Raw genomic sequence first — 21,547 nt, 5'->3', positions numbered from 1 at the left:
TCTCTGGTACCTAAATGTGTCAACAATGTATAAGGAATCTAGATTAACTCCTTGGCAACAGAAAGCTCCTTCAGTGGAAGGGGTTATACATTTATTTTTCTTTTGGTTCTGCTTTTTTTACTTTGCATCATGTCTCATAGCTAGTTCTCTGTTTCTCTGAATTTTTCGTATTTGTCATTTCTTAAAACACAGTAATATTCCATCACATTCATATACCATAATTTGTATGTCTTTTCCCTCCAATCATTGAGAGACCTTGTATTTTATTTCTAGCTTTAAACAAAAAGGGCAAATAATGCTGATATGAGCATTTTTGTAGAAATAGGTCATTTCTTACTGTCATTAAACTCCTTGGGGTATAATTCCATGAGTGGAATCTCTGGGTCAAAGGACAAGAGCAATTTAGTACTTTTCTTGCACAATTTCAAATTGTTTTCCAGAACAGTAGAATATTCCATAGACACACCAATAGTGAATTAGTATGCCAGTCTTTTCACAACTTTGACCACTACCCCTCTTCTAAGATATTCTCTCTTTTTTGGCTTTTGTGACAATATTCTCTCCTGGTTTTCCTTCTACCTTTCTGATCAGTCCTTCTCAGTTTCCTTTGTTGCATCAATTTCTATCTTCAGTCCTCTTAGAGTGTGACATTATCCCTCCCCAACTTTTTTCCTGGATTACTTCTCTCTCTCCATTCTTTCCTCTGGTGATCTCATCTGTTCCTTCAGTTCAATTACCATGTCTATGCAGATGATGAAAAATATGGATATAATTAAATTATCTATCTATCTATCTATCTATCTATCTATCTATCTATCTATCTATCTAATTTCTAGACAATTTCTCCCTGGATATTTACAGGAGGTCCCACCTGCACTCAAATTCGATATACCCTAAATGGAACTTATCTTCCTGAAACACATTCTTCTTTCAAATTTCTATACTTCTATTGATTGCTATCATCCTATCAAGTCATCCAGATCCTTGATTTCTGAATCACTCTTGATGCATGGGATCACATGACTTAGAGTTAAAAGAGAGCTTAGAGATCATTTATTCTTAATCCCCTCATTTTATAGATAAGGAAACTGAGGACCAAAGAAGTTAAGTGACTTGCCCAAGGTCACAAGGGTAGTAAGTAACAGAGCCAGGAGTTGAACCCAGGTCCTTTGACTCCAAATCTAGCATATTTCCCTATGGTTTTATAGATACTTTCCTCTCCTTCATCCCCTATATTTAATAAGTTGTTAAGTCTCATCAGCTGTACCTGCACATCCCTCACTTCTCTCCACTCACATAGGAAATTCTCTGTTTGAAGCCTTCAATCACCTCTAGCCAGGATTATTATAATAGCTTCCTAATACAGCTATAATTAACCCAAAGCTAATGGGGAGGTAAGGGCAACTAGATGGTACAGGGGATAGAGTGCCAGGCCTGGAGTCAGGAAGACCTGAGTTCAAATTCAGCCTACCTACATGACCGTGGGTAAGTAATTTAACCCTGTTTGCCTCAATTTCCTCATCTGTAAAATAAGCCAAAGAAGGCAATGGCAAACCACTCCAGTACTTCTGCCAAGAAAACCTGCAATGGTGTCATAGTCAGGCACAACTGAAACAACTCAACAACAACCAGAAGTGAGGATTTATCCCAGATTCCTGAAATTTGGAAGAGACATATTCCTCCATTCCTGTGCCAACCCTTTGGAACACCACTTGAGTTCCCAGGCAGACCCCAGGCTACCACCTCCAAGATCTTATCTCTTTGATATCTTTCTTCAGGAGTCCACCTTTTCTTGCACTAATCCTATCTGACATCTCCACACCACTACCTCTTTCTGGAAGGTATGGGGTGAGGGATCATCAGTTCTGTTGTGGAGTTATGACCTAGATTCTCTGTGGGACAGGCTTCTCCCTCTCTTGGTGTGACTGCATCTCTCCAGTTCAAGTAGGGGGATTGGGGACCACCAGATGAGCCCAAGGGGATGGGTTAGACCAAGGATGGGAAACCTACAGCCTCAAAGCCATATGTGGCCCTCTAGGTCCTCAAGTATGACCCTTTGACTGAATCTAAACTTCATAGAACAAATTCCCTTAAAAAAAGGATTTGTTCTGCAAAACTTGGACTCAGTCAAAAGGTTTCACCCAAGGACCTATAAGTCCACAGTTTCCCCACCCCTGGGTTAGACTCTATGGGCTTGTTTAACCATCAGGTATCATTGTTAATGACATTACCCATCCTACTCAGCAAGAACATTCTATCATTGGATGGAAAATACCATTTTCACCTTGGAGATCATGTGTTTCATTCCACTGAATAGAAGTAGTAGAGAAGTACTAAGCTGTATGATTCTCAGAGAATAGATAACCTTCTATCCCCCATCTTTACCTCTTTCTGGGAAACTGTGCCATCTTGCTATTATAGAAATATATTTTAAAATCTTTTTAATTCAAATGAAAATGCTGACATAGAAATATTTCTCTAGTCTAAAATAATACTTTCCAGACTTTTTCCTTTAGAAAAATGTACAAAAGATCAAGTATTAAAGCTAAAGTTGTAGGAAGAAGAATTAAGGATGGTAACCAAATTTAGAACCCAAAAAAGTACCTTTAACATAGTTAGTGATCGACACTGTAATTAATCTAGCACCATTTTTTTTTCCATCCAGAAAGGATCAAGATAATTGTAACCTTGACTCAAGACAGATTTCTAAAATAGAGTCCAAATTCATAGGGATTCTGCACTTAGAAAGGGAGTTGTGAAATGGCTCCTGTTTATGTCCCCAGTTAGAAAACAAGACTCTAACAATGGATGGGGCTCCCACTCCTGCCCTAGGAAAAATCTGTCTCTTCCATGTTGCTCCCATTGAATTCTCATAGAGACACTCAGCAACAAAAGGGCAAGGTCAAAGACTAGTGTTTGTGAGAAATAATATTAAATCTGCCAAATGTATTCTTTAACAGTAAATTTAATAAAAAACTGTAAACAGAATTAAGACTGGGGAAGGGTGGGGCTTGCCTGCTCTTTTTCTTCTTTTTTTGAAATATTAAGTAATTAATTTATTTTTAGTTTTCAACATTCACTTCCATAAGATTTTGAGTTCTAAATTTTCTTCCCTTTCCTCCCCTCCCCTCCCCCCACCCAAGACTGTACAATCACATACACTGTTTGATCTGCTTAACTGGCTTATTTCTCTCAGTGCTCCTACTTCTGGGACAAGCACCTGTGATCAGACACATATATATACAGTCACACACTGCTCAGTTTGTTCATTTATGTAGAGGTCATCTCTCATGGTTTTAAGAAGAAAACTATAGTTATGGCAGACTTTGGCTGCTGTGCTGGTGGCTAGAATGGGATAACTGGTACCTCTATCTTTCCTCATTGTTTTCTTCCAAACTTTCCCAAACTCCTGCTGCTGCTACATGTGAAAATTTTCTGTGCCCCAGCTTCTGTTATGGCTGAGATCAAGTTAGTCTCTTCTCTTCCCAAACTGGGAAGAACCAGAAATCTCAGCGTGTTTTGTGGCCAGCCAACTCCTTGCCAGGGATTGTTACATATTAATTACAGGGAGGTCCCTTTGAATTACTCCAGGAAAATGATTGAGGAGGAAGGGGGGGGGGGGGTCATTGTCTTTTGTTCTCGAAAAGGACTTAAATGACATCACTATACTAAAGTCAAGTTACAGTGTATTTGTGGCTGATCAGACCAACATGAGCTCGGAATGTCAACCACAAGTTGGGCACAGAAAGTCCATGTGAACATTTGGGGTGGATTCTCTAAACTTGTGCATCTCAAGTTTATTTTGAGCTACTGCAATTCTGCTTTGCTCATAGAGCATATTCCCTTCTCTGATGAGGGCATGCCATGTTGGACAGTTTTGTGCCAGTGTCTCCCATGTCACATAACCAATCCAAAGTTCTTAAGAGAAACCTTTAGAGTGTCCTTGTATGACTTTTTCTGACCACCATGTGAGGAGGAATGGACAGAGGGAATTAAGTATTTATTGTTCTATTGAGGAGAGTAGAATGTTAACTCAAAATTACATTTTAACATACGATGATCTTTTCTTGGTTCAGGACCCCTATAAATATTACTTCAAATTGTCTGATGGTAGAGAAATGCCTAAGGTTACAGAGATAGGAAACTATGTCACTTTAGACATTTCTCTCTCTAAGCTAGAAATACTAATTTAGAATAATATTAAATGCATAAAAATTACTTCTAGAAGATGTGCCTAAAATGTAGAGTTCAATACTGTGAATACATATTTTGAAATATGTACTTTCTTTGACTCTATTTATGGTGGTTTGCCCATTATTGTGGAGTTACTTAAGCAAAATTAGCTCTCAAGAGCCAACCTGCAAGAAACTGTCTCCTCCCTGAATTTACTCTATTTTATGAGAGGCAGCATGGTGTAGTGAACAGGGCACCAGACGGGGAGGAAGGAAAGAAGGAAACAAGTATTTAATAAACGCTTACTAAATGCCAGGCACAGCGCTGATCACTTCACAAATTTTAACAGCAACCCTGGAAAGTAGTTGGGATTATTATCCTGGTTTTTCACTTAAGAAAACTGTACTGACTTCACTAGGGTCACATGGTTAGTAAATATCTGAGAATGTATTTGAACTCAGGTCTTCCTGACTACATTCTCTCCAATGCACCACCCCTCTGTCAGGGTTCAGATCCTGGATCAAATACCTACTAGCAATGTTACCCTGAGCAAGTCACTTTAGCTTTTTAGGCATCCATTTCCTCATCTATAAAACTAGAGGATCAGATTTGATCCGAGATTGGATTAGATGATCTCTAAGGTCTCTTCCAACTCTAAATCTATGGTCTTATTTCATTGAGCACTAGCCATGTGACCTTGGCATGACTGAATAAGTTTGAATGAATGGGCCAGCACATTTAGCTACCTTATAAAATGGTTTGTTCCTGGCATAGAACCTATAAAGGAAATAGAACAGTACTAAAACATCTAACATGTATCTGAGAGCCTAGAGCAGGGGTGGAGAACCTGCAGAGGCCACATATGGCCTTGTAGGTCCTTGGATGCTGCCTTTTGACTGAGTCCAGGTTTTACAGAACAAATCCTTTTATGGCCTAGAATTTCTCCTAGACCTACTATACAAGCCTCTGTGAACCCAGAGGTTCTAGAAAATGTGCAGCTGAATTTGCTTAGCTGCTCATCTGCTTCTACAATTCATCTTCTCACTTAGTGTCAAAACAACACAATTTTCATAACTGACATTCAACTCATATACAGTATGAATATAGCCCAGCCTATAGATGAAGACTCATGAATTGAAGACCCAGGAGTTTTCACTTTCACAAATACATGGACTTGAAATCAGGTGTAGACTTGAATTCCTGAAGGCTGGTATTTCCATTCACTGTCCAGTCACTGGCAGGGACCTCCAACGGCTTCTTGCCATGGCTAGTTCATTGTTTAGGGAGCAAGAAAGAGTCTGTCACTGCCATACCACCCTTGAGAATCTGACCTTGGACCTCTCCTACTGCCACATTAAGTCACTGTGATATTGCCATCTTACTCCCTCCTACCCAAAGCCAATGACTCTGCCCACCATCAAAGTTCTGTGCATCAGGAGGAAGAGTAGATGGAACAAGAGGGAAACTACATATCATCTTCCTGCAGGAGAGATATTTTGTCTAATCTCCCTACCCCCCTCCTTTCCCCACACCAGATTCAACTATGTCTTTGCTACAATAATTTCTAGTTATTGGTTATTATTCTGCCTTGTAATTAGTTTCCATGCTTCCAGATAGGTGGCTCAGTGCACTGAGCTCTGGACTTAGAGAAAGGAAGAAGACCTGACTTAAAATCCTGCCTCAGACCCTGAGCAAGTCGCTTAACCTCCCTGTTCCTCAGTTTCCGCTTTCGTAAAATGAAGGAGTTGCTCCTAGGCTCTAAGGTACCTCCCAGCTCTAAATCCTATGACCTCCTCTATAAGACATCCTTTACCCCACTGTTAAAAGAATCTTCCTGAGGCATAAGTCTGACAAACCATTCCTTTACCTCAGATGGCATCCCTACCAGAGGCTGAGGGGCCTGCTTCTGGGAGAGTCCAGATGATGTGTGAGAAGAATGCCTTGGAGAGAGTATGGAATACATGTATGTAACTGGTTCAGCTTGACTGGTTAACTATGTGGTGAATGAAAGGAAGGCTCTTTGATTGGCTGCAGAGATACTCAAAGACCTCATGCCCTGTTGCTTCAGACCTTGGGGCTTCTCTCCCATCAAAGCATCCAGAGAGAGACAAAGTTGCAAGGGCAGAGGTTGAAGAGGCCTTCTTCTTATCAAGGCTGCATGGCCTGATAAACTGGACTCAGTCCTTGGCTTTTGCATGTATTTGTCAGTCTAGGTAAATGTAGCACAGTTTTTAACCTTAGGAGTTTTTGGGGGTCAGAATAGTGACCCACAGGAATCTGAGAGTTGGCATCCAGGCTGGGTTTTGCAGCCTGCCCAACATGGATGCTCTCAGGAATAAGGGGAAGCCTTTGAGAATAACCCTCTGGAGAGACGGATCCAAGATGGTAGAGTAGAAGGGCAGATTTGCTCTAGCTCTCCCCACATAACCCATAAAATACCTGTAAAAAATGACTCTAAACAAATTCTAGAGCAGTAGAAGCCAAAAAAATGACAGAGTAAAACAGATTTCCAGACCAAGACAGCCTGGAAGGCCAATAGGAAGGGTCTATTGCACCAGGTTCGGAGCAGAGTGCAGCCCAACCTGGGCTGCTGCATGGACAAGATTGGATATGGCTTCAGGGCATGGAATCACAGGTAGCAGCTGCGATTCCCTGATTTCTCAACCCACAAGTGCCAAAAACAGATTCAAAGGTCAGTAACAAAGCTCCTTCATCTGAGTGAAAGGGAAGCTCAGTCTGACCCTGGCCCCAGGGCTGTGGCAGCCACTGCAGCAACAGCTTCCACTTTTGGAGCCCTCAGCCTAAAGACCCTGGAGGAACTGAGCAGCTGATCTAGGTCTCAGTCCTGAATGGCAGTCCTGGGGCGAGGAAGAGGGGTGGTGTGGTGGAGCTGGTAGGGGCTGTGGAGAGGGAACCCTACTCCCAGTTCCAGGATCCAAAATAAGGAGAAAAAAATAAGACTATAGAAGGTTACTTTCTGGGTAAAAAAGTATTTTCTTCCATCCTTTCAGATGAGGTAATGGGGTATAGAAATCTATCTTGCCCCACAAGAAAAGAGAGAAAATGGGGATAAGGGAAGGAAGGGTGTGATAGAAGGGAGGGAAGCTTGAGGGAAAGGATATTCAGATTGCACAGTATCTTGGGGTGGGGGGAGGGGAGAGATGGGGAGAAAATTTGGAACTCAAAATCTCGTGGAGATGAATGTTGAAAACTAAAATAAATAAATTAAAAAAGAAAAAAATTAGAATGGAGTGGATGAAAGCTAATGACTTTATGAGAAACCAAGAAATTATAAAACAAAACCAAAAGAATGAAAAAATAGAAGACAATGTGAAATATCTCATTGCAAAAACAACAGACCTGGAAAATAGATCCAGGAGAGATAATTTAAAAAGTATTGGTCTACCTGAAAACCATGATCAAAAAAAAAGATCTCAGACATCATCTTCCAAAAAATTATCAAGGAAACCTGCCCTGATATTCTAGAACTGATGAGGGCTGGAAGGGGGATGTGAGACCCCTACAAAGACCAGGGTGCCAGGGGCAGGTTTTCTGGAGAAGAATTCACGGACTCAAGCCATGAGGTCAAGATAAAGATTTATTACACTTTTCAGTGGGCAAGAGTTCTTAGGGAACCTGCAACCTTAGAGGGGTACAGGGAAAGTTTATATAGGATATTCTATAGTATCACTTGTGCCAAATATGCTAACTAGGTGTTTTGGGGTGGCATTAGGGAGTGGTTAAGGAGTGGTCAGTTCTTAAAGGAACATGTATTTTTGGTATCTACTGTGCAGGTATTTTACCCAAAATTCATCAGGAAATAGCCCAAGGGGAGGAGCTACCTGGAGGTGTGGCTCTAGGCCCGAAACATCACTAAGCCAACTAGCGGTCAGCACTGGCTCAGAAATACCAGATTGCTCTCATCAATGTGTTGTTACACAAGATAAGTGTAAAGGAGTATGGGTATGTCTAAGTCTAGGCTGCATATGATTGGTCAGTGAGCAGCAAATGTCACTATGACCCAGTGCATAGTCAGTTCAGTCAGTATGCAACTGGTTAAGCCTAATGAGTTCTATAGGTACAGCTGGCTACTACAGCAGAAAGGGAGATAACAGTTGTTGCTAGAGCAGGCTGTGTTCTTGGGCTGGGGAGAAGCTGCCTGGGATACTATTTTGAGGCTAGGGAGAAATGTGATTTTTAGAGAGAAATGTGATTTTAGAATAGGGGCCCAAACACATGGACCCAGGCACCCCATCAGAACCAGAGGTTAGTCTTTTACAACAAACCTATTATGGATGTGCTTTGGATTGTTACACATGTATGGCCTATATTGAATTGCTTGTTTTCTCAATGAGGGTGGGTGGGAGGGAGAGAATATGGAACTCAAAGCTTTAATAATGAATGTTAAAAATTGTTTAAGCATGCAACTGGAAATTAAGATATATAAGCAATGGAGTATAGAAATCTATTTTGCCCTACGGAAAAATAGAGGAGAAGGGAGATGGAAGGGGGGGGCGGGTAATAGAAAGGAGGACAGACTGGAGGAAGGGTTGGATGGGGTGCATGCTGTCCTGGGGTGGGGGTGGGGAGAGATGGAGAGAATATTTTTAATTCAAATTCTTGTGGAAGTGAATGTTGAAAACTGAAAAATAAATAATGCATCAGAGAATGATCCTCTGGACTCAGGCCAGTGGAAGCTAAGACTAGGAGTTATTCAGCAGACATGTTGCCTCTAGACATGAACTTGATGGGAACAATGCTATGAAGGAACTGAGCTAAGATGAATCCATTCTCCCCAGAGAAAAGGGTGTATAGGGAAGAGTATGGCCCTGAGGCACTAGATGCTTGTACTTTGTTCTTGTTGTATCTTTGAAGTAAACATCTGCTTATAAAAACTAATTGATGTTAAGCAGTTAAACGGAACTGGGGATGGTAAACGGAATTACAGTTTCTGTTGCCTAATAGTGATGGATAGAGCATTAGGCTTGGAATCAAGAACACTCATGTTCATGAGTTCAAATATGACCTCAGAAACTTACTATGTCACCCTGAGCAAGTCACTTAACCCTGTTGGCCTCAGTTTCTTCATCTGTAAAATGAACTGGAAAAGGAAATGGTAAACCACTCCAGTATCTTTGCCAAGAAAACCCCAAATGGGGTCATGAAGAGTCAGACAGAACTGAAATGACTGAACCACAACAACAAACAACTGTGGTAGGGGCTGGGGAGAAAGGAATAGATGGTAGGGGCCTGAACCAAAGACAAATAGAGAAAAAACACCTGTCAATTCCTCAGGCTATCCAAGAATCCTGAGAAGGCTTATAAGCAGGCCTGGCTCCAGGAAAGTGGGCCAGATCATATAGTCTACAGGATAAAGTATAAATTCCTTAGCCTGACATTTAAAACCTTTGATAGGGTCAAGGTTTGACTCCAGTTTACTGTTCCAGTTTTATCTTACACAGGATCCACTTCATGCATGCTACATTCCAACCAAACTTGTTCCCAAACTCATCATTCCATCTTTCAGTCTTTGTATAGGTCATCCCCCTTACCTGAAGGTACTGCCTTCTCTTCTCCAATTCTCAGAATTCTTCCTTTCCTTCACCTTTAGCCCAGGTGCCTTGCACCTCCTCCATGAAGGTTGTCTTGATCCTCTCTCCCATTCATGAGCATTTTCTCCCTCCTCAAACTTCTTATATTTATCTTTGCCCATGTTGTAGTCTTCCCCCACCCCCCCTCCACTATAACATTTAAGGTTGTAGAGGGTAGGGCCTATTTTATTTGTGGTCGTTGTGTCCTCAGCTTGTAGGACAGTAACTACCTTACACAATACAGGTGTTTTCAAAAGTTTGTTTAATTGTTTTCTTTATAGGATCATAAATTTAGAGCTGTAAGGCAACTGAGTTTGTCCAGTTGTCTATTCTCATAATTTTACAGGTGAAAAAACTGAAGACCAAGGAGGTCGAGTAACTTGCCCAAGGCCACAGAGGTAGTAATGGATATGCTCTTATTCCAAATCCGTTGCTCATTCCATTAATCATACCATCTCATCAAACAAATGAGCGTGCACCTAGTAGACTGAATACATGTATATACCCTGTAATCATGAACTGGACGGATACATTAACTGACTTGAATCAAATCAACCCTTTTGTTTGTCACAGGAAATAAAGGAAATATTGGTTTTAGCATGTCTTGGTCGCTCAGACCCTCTTGGCCTCCTAGATCTCTTACCTCTAATCACTTTTCTCTCCTACAAAAAACCTGAATTCCTGCCCTTGTTGGCTATGGTCTAATGATTTCTTCAGAGCAGCACTGAAACCATAGTTGTTTCAGAGTTGATTCTGCTGGAGCATTCTTAACTAACTGGAGAACAAGAATGGGGATATTGTTTTTAATCATTATGGAGGCATAAAACTAGCCAGTTTTCTTCACCTATCCTAGATAAAATACCCCTACCCACTCATCACTCCCCCATGGGTGTTGTCTTCCTCTGCTAAAATGTATGCTCTACTTTTTAAACCTTCTGTGTTTTCCTTGGATTTTTTGTAAGCTTTTCCTTTGTGACATAGCTAATACAGAAATATGTTTTGAATGACTTCAAAGGTATAATCAATATCAAATTGCTTGCCTTTTCAAGGAGGGGGATGGGGCAGAAGAGAAGGAAAGAAACTGGAACTCAAATTTTTAAAAAATGCATGTTAAAAAGTTTTTTACATGTAATTGGGAAATTTTTTTTAAAGAATGCATGTTGCTAAATACTTAAAAATGGAAATAATGACAAAATTCATTTGGAAAAACAAAAGGTCTAGGATATCAAGGGAAATGATAAAAGAACTAAAGATGAAGGGGAAATTGCACTTTCATATCTCAAACTATATTATAAATCAGCAGTTATTAAACTCAACAGGTAATGTTTAAGACACAATAAAAGAAATGTAATAGACTAAATAGGGAAAATCAGAAGCAATGGCATTCAATAACTCAGTGTTTGATAAGGTGGAAAGTATAAATTACTTAAGAAAAAACTCTTACTTTGGGAAAACTGAAAAGCAGTCTGGCAGAAATTAGATTTAGAGCAACACCTACACCATATTTCATAATACAATCTAAATAGTAAACAACCTTAATAGTAAAGATTGTGCTATAAAAAAATTAGAAGAGAAACAAACCATATAACACTCTTAGCTATGAATAGGAGATTTATTCTTCACCAAACAAGAGATAGAGGTAATTACAAAAGATAAAATAGATGACTTAGATTACATGAAACTGAAAAGCTTCTTTAAAAGTGCATCTAGGATAAAAAGGGAAGCGATCAGGTGGTAAAAAATCTTTGTATCAAATTTCTCTGATAAGCATTTGGCATCATTTATATGAATATATACACATATACATCTATACATACACATGTGTGTGCACATATATACATATACATACATATATTTATGTATATGACTAATAGTCATTCCCTAATAGATAAATGATCAATGGATGTAGAAAAATAGTTCTTAAAAGAATTGCAAAGTATTCCCATTATATATAAAAATGTTCCAAATCACTAGTAATGAGATATGCAAATTAAAACAACCCTGAGATTTCACCATACACCCTGAAAATTGGCAAAGATGAACAAAAATGGCAATGGTCAATGTGGATGGTGTTGTGGAATGAAAAACACAAATATATTGTGCTACCCTTCTCTCCTCACCCCATCATCCTGATGATTCTGGTCTGAGAGGGTAATGGCTGCTCATATGGAATCTCAGTGGGCTTTCGTCTGTAATGTCAAAGAAGTCAATGTGATAGCATAATGGGATGGTATCTGGACAAGGTAACACCCCCTTTTAACTTCTTTTCATCTTTCCTCTGACTTTGCTGTTTGTACTTCTGCAGGCCAGGATATGGCCATAGTGTCACTAAAGCACCTTTAATCAATTAACTCTTTTTGTCCAAATCAGAATTGAATCTAGGAAACGAAATGGAATGTTACTCAAAATATTAATGTAGGGTATATGTTGCTTATGTGGGCTATGTGAAAGTCCACCTGGGTTTGTCTTAATTCACTCACAGGGAGATATGAATAGATATCTCTGGAATTTTGCCCACCCTTCTCCAAGAGATTTTGAATCCTGCCTGGGAGGGAGGAAATTGAGACCAGAGGTTGTTATTGTTTTTTCCTTACATCTGGGATACCATACTAGAATTATATCTATCTACCACCCTAAATATTGCTAGTCTAGCAAAAAATGATTTGTTCTTAGATTTAAGCTACTTTCCTGGTCAACATCTCTTAATGTGGAAGCTATATCTGAAGACTTGGCTCCCTTCCCACCAAATGCTAATTATACAAAGGCCATCACACATAGTGAACAGCAAATAAGCCTATTTATCCCAATGGAGAGCAAACAGAAATCAGAGAAATTATGTAGACTACAATATATCAGAAAATATAAAGCTGAATGAGCTCTGCTATTGGAGGCAAGACATCTCACCTAAACTGTGAAAGTCTCCCCTTATATGAATGTACCAGACTTGTAACCCCAGGATATTAAAATATATAGAAGAAAAAGAAGCTAAACTAATTACTCCTGTGTGGAATTATTCATCTCTAACCATCTCCTAGCCATCTTCCTATTTCCCTCCCAGACTTTTGACTGTGAGGGTGATAAATCCCTACCACATGCATTATGGGGGGAATTCCCCCTCCCTGACTCAGACTCATGGAGTAAGAAGGGAAATCACTTCCTCAGCTCACCAGTCCAACAGGAGACATTATTATGTCTGGCATTATCGGTAACTCTGGATCTTTTCTGCAATGAAATGACTTCCCCCTGGTCACCACCTCTGCTCCAGGCACAGAGACTCTCATCATGGCACCTTGGCTTCTGGCCAGTACTTGTCATGATGTCCCCGCCTTCCCATCTGGTCCCCAGTCACCCCTGATGCTTCTGTCTCTTTCCCAGAAGTGTAAACAGCAAGGTCAGAGGAAGAAAGACAGAAAGCAAGGAAGAGATGTTACAATATGCAGATACCAAACCTTTATACTATCACAATGACTCCTATCAAGACCCCAAATGAGAAGCAATAACCCTTCTTTCTAAAACTATAAAAAAAATGGCTCTATCACTCACTCTTCATAAGGGACAATTCAAGGAAAGGGTCAGCATGAGCTACAGATACAGAAGGAAAGGGGAGTGGGGCTATGAGGCTAAAACCTCTCAAATGAAGACCCTTTTTTTCCATTTGTATCCCCAACACCTACCAAAGTGTTTTGCATATACTAGGTGCCTAATAAATGCTTGATTTAAATTAGATTGGTGTTAGTTTAAATTCTGTAACTGCAAGAGAAAAAAATCAGATTTAGTCTCCTCTTATTTGCAAAGGAAGTAGACATTCAGCTGCTGCCAGTAATTCCTGTCTGTGTGGGCTGAGTTTAATGGGGATTGGGGGGATAAAAGGATGAGGGAAGTGTGGGACTGTTTGTAAAGTGTTTTCTGAAGCCTTAGCTGTCTCAGATCATTTTCTATTTTTTTCTAGAGAATTTTATAAAATCAATGTATTTATTTGGGGGCAACCACCCTATTCTACTTTCCTAGGGACCAGATACTCACTTTAAACTAATTTACCCCAAAAGATCACTTAGCTGATTGTTTAAGCAAATGTCAGGGAAGGGAAAGAGTCATTGCCAGCTGCCTGTTTTTCATTCTTCAGACATAAACCCCACCCAAACCACAGTGTGGTATAACAGAAAAGAGTCCTGACCTTGGAATCAGAAGGCCTGGGTTTAAGTCCCAGATCTGCCATTAACTATCTGCGAACTTCATGCAACTCACTTCTGTGGGCTTCAGTTCCCTCATCTGTCAAATGAGGGAGTTGGATTAAATAATCACTAAGGTTTCCTTTCAGCTCAAATACCTTAGGATTCCTTACGCTTTTGTAACAAGGTCCATTTCTCTTCCATGTACAAAGAATGCCCAGTTGTCATTGAGGATTCCAAATGAACACATGGAAGCTTGTGGGGAGGAACTACTACTGGCTCTATAATTCATTGCTAAGGGGTTTTCACTTATGATGAGGAAAGGTCCCCTCACTGGCTAGCAAGCCAGAAAAGCTAATGATTCAGGGGCTTTTAATGCGAGATGATAAAGAATTCCCTAATTGGCTGCTCAGCTGGAACTGAAATAGTGACCCACTTCTCTACCCTCTCTCTTCTTTTCAGTTTTGAAGTCCTTTGGAGGATTATGGCTTGTAGACAGTCATGTGGGAGAAAGATAGCAGCCCTATCTCTCAGGTCCATGTGGACATGAGGACATGCCCTTTCTAAGCAAGATCTTTCTTGCATTTCCTTTTCCTTGTGTTTTGAAAGGTGTGGAAGTCTAGTTTGCAGCAGCAGTAATAAGTAATAGCATCCTTACTGCAGGCTGGTGGCACCAGAGTCCACAGAGACTGGCCACCAGAAAGGATTGCCCCAGTAGGGATACTGGGTGGTAGGTGTTCAGACAGTACAAGGTAGTGCAATGTAAAAATTGCTAATTAGCAGCCTTGCAAACTCTATTATGTCCCAATATTCTTGAATATAAAACTCCCAGTATAATTAGTTGATTACATTAGGTTTATAAGCTACTGAATCCTGTTTAAAGGTTTTGTTGCTATTTGCTACTCTTCTTTTTATGGTTATCACTGCTTTCTGTGTAGGAACTAATGACCTGTTCCAAACCCAGTTCACACTAGACATCAAGTACCTCTTTTCCTACTCCCCTTTTTAGGAAGGCTCTAGGCTTGAGCCAAAAATAACATTGTCCTTAAGACTCTTAGGTGGGAATTTAATGAACTACACACATGTGAGATGGAGATCTAAATCCCCTTAATTAGAAGCAAGTTCTCCTAGTACTGAATCCAGTATAAACCAAAATGGCAAAGTGAAAAATAGTGAATAGTACAAGTTATCAGGCCTTATCAGTCTAGTGGTGTCTCTATGCTAGAATTTTTTTTCAGGTAAGGGTGATGGGGGTAGGTTTTTAGAAGAAGGGTGGTAAAGACAAGGAAATATTTATTCCCCTAAATTTTATCTTAAAGGATTACCTGATATCTCTGGGAAACTGACAGAGGATCAATGAGGTCTAAAACATAGGCCAGGATATTTCTTTTTTAAAATCTTATTTTAATTTATACTTTTTTACCTCATTTATTTCTGAATACATCCCATTCCCTCCCCATCTACCAAATCATTCCTTTAAGTGATAATTTCAGAAAGAGGAAAAACATAATTTAGCAAAACTAGCCAACACATCAATTACATCTGACTATATATATATATATTCTACACCCAAAGTTTTCCCCTACCCTTCCTACAATTCTGAAAAAGAATTTTTTACCCTCCAGATCTCTTTATGAACATTCTGCATGAAACTCCAAAATTGAACATTAAACTACTGGCTGTTTTGTAAGAGGTAGACTTTATTGGAGTGGTGAACTTGCTTTCCCTATTACTCTCAGGTTATGGATAATCTCATTGATTGATTATATTCATTTCATTGGAAATTTCCTGTTTCCTTGTCTGTAAGATGGGAATAATAATGGTACCTAGATGAAAGGGATAATATATTTTGAGCATTTGCATACTTTGAAGCAATATAAAAATGACAGATATTATTTTTCCCCCAGATGCTAGGAGCAATAGAGGGAAATCAGTCCCTCCAATCCAAGTTCACCTTATAATCTTCAATTTCTTCTTGAGTTTTGCTCTCCTAAATAATGTCCTAGGATCAATGTACCTTTTGCACATTTATTTTTTAAGGGGGGCACAATATATGGAAAAAAATGCTTAAAACAAATCAAATTAGAAAAAGTTCCCCAAAACTATAGAAAAGGAGACTACTGTGGAGAATCGAGGATTCCACAACCCTCCCTTGCTAGATATTGAAAAACTCAAGAGATTGAATTGGGAAGACATAGAACTCCAGATATTTTAAAACTTCAGTTGTTTTTCCACTTTGAGGCAGATGCGAAATGAATTAGAGTGACCTTTCATCTTGTCCCTACCTTTCCCCCCAAAACTCACCATGATAGATGAATGCCTAGGATCTGGATAGGTTTAGCTGGAGGAGGAAAGAAAAGGTAGCATTCTTCTTGCTTTAGTGACTTGCTACAGGCCTTTTATTACATGCCTTTTTTGATGTGTTCCAGTTCAGTTTGCTCCAAAGCTGATTTTCTCTCAATTCTCATGTCGAATTCTTAATTCACAACTAGAATCCATTCCACTGGATACTGCCAGAGAGAGGCAAGAAGAGAGAAGGGGAAGAAATCCTTTCCTTTCCTTGAGGATCTCTACTAGAAGTGCTACTAAGAGCTGGTTGTGTGAACTGACTGCGTAGAGAGTGTGTTGCCAGCCAGTGGCTAATTGCCTTGTTGTTATTTGTTCTTCATTTTCGATAAAGACCAATGATATCACAGGGTAATGTCTTGTTCATGAATCGGATTTAAGTGAGGCAGAGTTGCACAGAGTTATCAGCCTCTCTCTCTTTTCCACAGTCATCAAAGTCCAGTAGCAAGACAAAAGTCAAGATGACTGGCAATGGCTCAGGATACCGTGGATGACCTTGGCATCTTCCCTGTTTGACCAAGTTTCAAGTGCTCCACAGCACCTGCTTCAGCCGCCTTCATAGTCACTGGAACAAATTGTTTTCATCAGTCCATAATTGAGGTAGACACTCCTTAACCTGTCAGTTGCCCTTGTGGAAATGAAATGTGTAATGACTATATCAAGTATTTTGATTTGTCGGAACCTCTATATTATCCCGAACTGATGGCTGGACAAGGGCACCTGACATAGCAACATTTCTTCTGCAAAGCATCCTCTGACTGAACCCTAGCATATTTCTAAGACATGCTTTTGTTGATGTCCTGTCACCTGCATAAAGCTTTTCCTGATCTTCTGATCTGTTAACAGACCCTCCCTCTTCAAAATATTTTGTATTTATTTATACAGTTGAATGTCAGCTTCTTGAAAATAGTGACTATCATTTTAAACTCTGTATACCTAATAGCTAGCAAAAAACTTTGTGCAAAGTAAGCATTTAAATATTGTTGACTCTGAGACGCAGACTAGCTAAGTGTGGAGAGGATGATTACTAGAATTTGAAGGGGATAGACTGAATTGGCTACAGTAAAACCTGAAAATAGCCTTGAAAAAAAACCCAAAATTTTTATTGATTAAAAAAAGAACATTAAAAAAGGAAAACAACATAGTTAATCATAGTAAAAACATAAAACATCCCAAACAACATGATGATGTCAATACATGCAGAAAAAGTCTTTGACAAAATTCAATATGTTAAAAATCTTATACAACATAAGCAGAGAAACTTTTAAAAATATAATGCAAAGTATGTAACTAATACCAAAAGGCAATATTACATGCAATGAGGAAACACTAGAAGCTTCCATTATAATACAAAGTAAAACAAAGATGCCTTCTTTCACTAATGTATGACATATTTCTAGAAATACTAGCAAAAGTCATAAGAAAAAGAAATTAACAATATATAAATAGGCAAATAGATGAAACTATACCTATAAGCTTATAACATGATAGTTTATTTAGAAAATGTTAAAGCATCAGTAATCAATTAACATTTTTAAGCAGTTTGTATTTGCCAGGCAAATTATTAAAGAAATTCATTGAAACAATAATTCGAGTAAAGTAGTAGGATAAAAACAAACACACAAAATCAATAGAGTCTCTGCAGAAATAACAAAATTCATGAGAAAGTAACAAAAAGGAAATCTCATTGAAAATCAGTACAAAATTCATCAACCTACTAAATCTACTAATGCATATTCAATATTTGTATACATTTGATTACAAAGTACCCTTCTTAAAAAGTATAAAGAACTTAAATAGCTGAAGGAATATTCAAATGGTTGAGCTATGTCATTATAATGTAACTGACAATATTATCAAAGTTAATTTACAGATTGAATGTTACATCTATCAAACTAAAGAGACACCGTGCAGAATTCATACCATAATTCATTGTGAGGAACAAAACATCTAGAATATCAAGGGAAATAATGAAAAAAAGATAGGAAGAAAAGGAGAATATTACTTCCATACGCTAAACAATATTATTAAAAAGGGATGATCAAAACCATTTTATTTAACCAAACTATTTTAAAAATAGAAAAGTGTACCAATGGAACATACTAGAAAAAGGAGGATCAAATAATGGATAGCCTAATGTTTGATAAACTTAAAAACATAAATTATCTAGGAAAGAACTCCCTCTTTTATGAGAACTGATGGGAAAACTAGCAAGCAATAAAGCAGAAATTAGATTTAGACACCATATTCCATGGTAAATTTGTAATAGATACAGGATCTAAATATTACAGATCATACTATAAAAAAATGAAAAGAGCAGATCATTTATCTTTCACAGGTAGGGAAAGAACTCTTAACCAAACAAGTGACAGAGCAATTACAAAAGATAAAAATAATTTTTGTTGTTGTTTAGTCATGTCCAACTCTTCGTAATCCCCTTTGGGATTTTCTTGGCAAAGATACTGGAGTGGTTTGCCATTTCCTTCTCCAGTACATTTTACAGATGAGGAACTGAGGCAAATAGGTTTAAGTGACTTTCCCAAGGTCACACAGCTAGTAAGTGTCTGCGACCAGATTTGAACTCACAAAGATAAAAAGTCTTCTTGATTCCAAGCCCAGTGCTCAATCCACTGCACCACCTCGCTGCAAAATAATTTTGACAACATGAAATTGAAAAACTTTTGCATAAAAAAAATTAATGCATATGAGATATGAAAGGAAGCAGTCAACTGAGAAAGCAAAACCTTTGTATCAAATATCTCTGAGGATTTTATATCCAAGATATATTGACAAGTGAAATGGTATGGGTGATGTCTTTTGATTCGTGCATAAATTGGATTTAAGTGAGGCAGAGTTGCATGAAATCTCAGCCTCACTCTCTCCTCCAGAGTCATCATAGTCCAGTGGCAGGACAGAGTCAAGATGGCTGGAGATGTCTCAGGATGCAGTGGATGTCCTTGGCGTCTTTGGTGGCTAACCAAGCTCTAAGCGCTCCATATCACGTGTTTCATCTGCCTTCATGGCCATTGGAACAAATTGTTCTCATCCGCCCATTCCACCAGATGAAGTCTTCACATGCTTGGGGGTAGACACCACCCTAACTCACCAAGGGGTTTGAGAACCCTTGGTTACCCTCAACCTGGTTTGGCTGATCTGCCAACCCCGGTTAACCGGGGTGTGGCCGCTGTGCATGCTGCAGCTTCTTGGAGCCACAGGTGAGAGTTAGGTGGAACAGGTGGACATTGAAGGTGGAAAAAGCCCCAAAAAGGGCTCAGCAGCCATCACACCAAAGGTACTGGTCTTCCCTGAACACACCCTAGGTGGCACAGTGGATAGAGTTCCATGTCTGGAGTCAGGAGGACTCTTCCTAAGTTCAAATCTGGCCTCAGACACTTGCTAGCTGTGTGACTCTGGGCAAGTCATTTACCCACATCGACAAGTAACAGAAATGCATGTGGCCAAAAGCCATGCCCCAATAGGTGGTCAAAAGTTATAACAGTTCTCAAATGAAAAATTACAAACTATTAACAACTATATGAAAGAATTGCTCCCAATTATTATGAGAAATACACATCAAAACAATGAGCTGAAGAAGTGGTTCTTTTTTCCCTCTCCTCTTCTCTCTCTCTCCTTTGTTCTCTCTCTCCCTCTTCTCTCTTCCCCTTTTCCCACTTCTTTCTCTGCCTTCCCTTTCTTTCTACATCTCTATATCTAAATCTATATAGATGCTTGTTTGTGTTGTCATGCCTATTCCCAAACTCCTTGAGCTCAGGGAGTATTTCATTTTCTGTCTCCACCTTGACACATAGCAGGCCTCTAATAAATGTTGGCTGACTGAAGATGATCGAGTGAAGCATTTGTTTTAGACCTAGTCCAGTAACATGTGTATGACCACCGTGCACACTGCTTGTGTAATATAAATGTAGAAGGTTGGTTAGATTAAGGATCTATCCCGTGGCTCGGGGGTGGGACCATAGAGAGTTCTACAAGTTAGTACTTCAGAATGCTAACCCATTTTCACATCCCTAGATCAATATTCAGAGCCAGCCTCTAGTGCCATAAACTGAATAATCTAGAGTCAGCGAAAGGGGTGAATAGTCTAGCTCGAAAGCCTAGTCGTATTTGGAGAACAAAGATAATACAGCCTTTGGGGGAAGCCCACCCACGTGTACTTGACACACTGCAGGGCTGGTACCTTGTGAGCATAGCACCACCTGGTGGACAAATTGTGTATTCTACTATGTTCATTAAGCAATAAAGTGACTGCCTTTCTATGTTTGTAGAAAGCGGGATTTCAGACACACAACTAACTTGCACTGATAAGAGCCAGAGGTAATATATTTTCGTGTGATCTGTATCAATAAGTTGCGTTTCATTTGTTGCATGGACTTACTATCAGATTCCTTTTGTGTAAAACAGTTTGATGTGAAAATAACATTATCTATTATAATGAGGATGTTATATAAATAAGACTAAATCCATGTAACAGGCTGATTGTATGCAATGCAGCAGAAAGGTATGCTAGATTCACAGTCGGAGGCCCTTGGTTCTAATACCAGCTCTGCTATTTATCCATCTGTGTGACCTTGGACAAGTTGCTTAGTAAATGTGCCAAGCAATGTGCTAAGTACCAGGGATACGGAAGACAAAAACAGTTCCTGGACTCGAGGACTTCCTACTGGGGAGACAGTGTAGACAGAAGACACAGAGAGAGCAGACTGAAGAAAAGAGAAAGCAGTAGCAGCTGACAGGATCAAGAAAGGCCTCCTGAGTAAGGTGGCATGTAAGCTGTGCTGAATGCATGGAAGCTAAGAGGCCACCAACATAGAGGACAGCGTATATGGAATGTCATGAGAGAGGGTTGGAAGACCAAGAGAACGCTGTCACAAAACCTCACAGAATATCCAGGAAAATATCTGTGGTGTCATATGCTGCAGAACTCAAGGACGAAGATTGGGAAAAGGCCATTAGATCGGATAATTAAGAGATCATGGGTAAATCTGGGAAGTTTCAGTTCAATACTGACGAGTGGAGCCAAATTATATAAGATTATTAAAAGAATGGAGGCATTATATATATCCAGCTTTCTTAAGTTCCTTAGCCAAGAAGAGGGGGAGAGATATAGGAGGACATTAATACAGATGGTAGGATCAAGGAAGGGTTTTTTTAATAATGGGGAAGACATGGGTATATTTGTAATATGCAGGGAAGCCAGTGGATAGAAAGAAATGGAAGGTAAAAGAGTGAGGATGGAGACAAACTGCTGGA

The sequence above is a fragment of the Notamacropus eugenii genome, chromosome 5 (assembly GCF_028372415.1).
Source record: "Notamacropus eugenii isolate mMacEug1 chromosome 5, mMacEug1.pri_v2, whole genome shotgun sequence".
In the NCBI taxonomy this organism is placed as follows: domain Eukaryota; kingdom Metazoa; phylum Chordata; class Mammalia; order Diprotodontia; family Macropodidae; genus Notamacropus; species Notamacropus eugenii.
Note: the sequence above shows the minus strand (reverse complement) of the source record.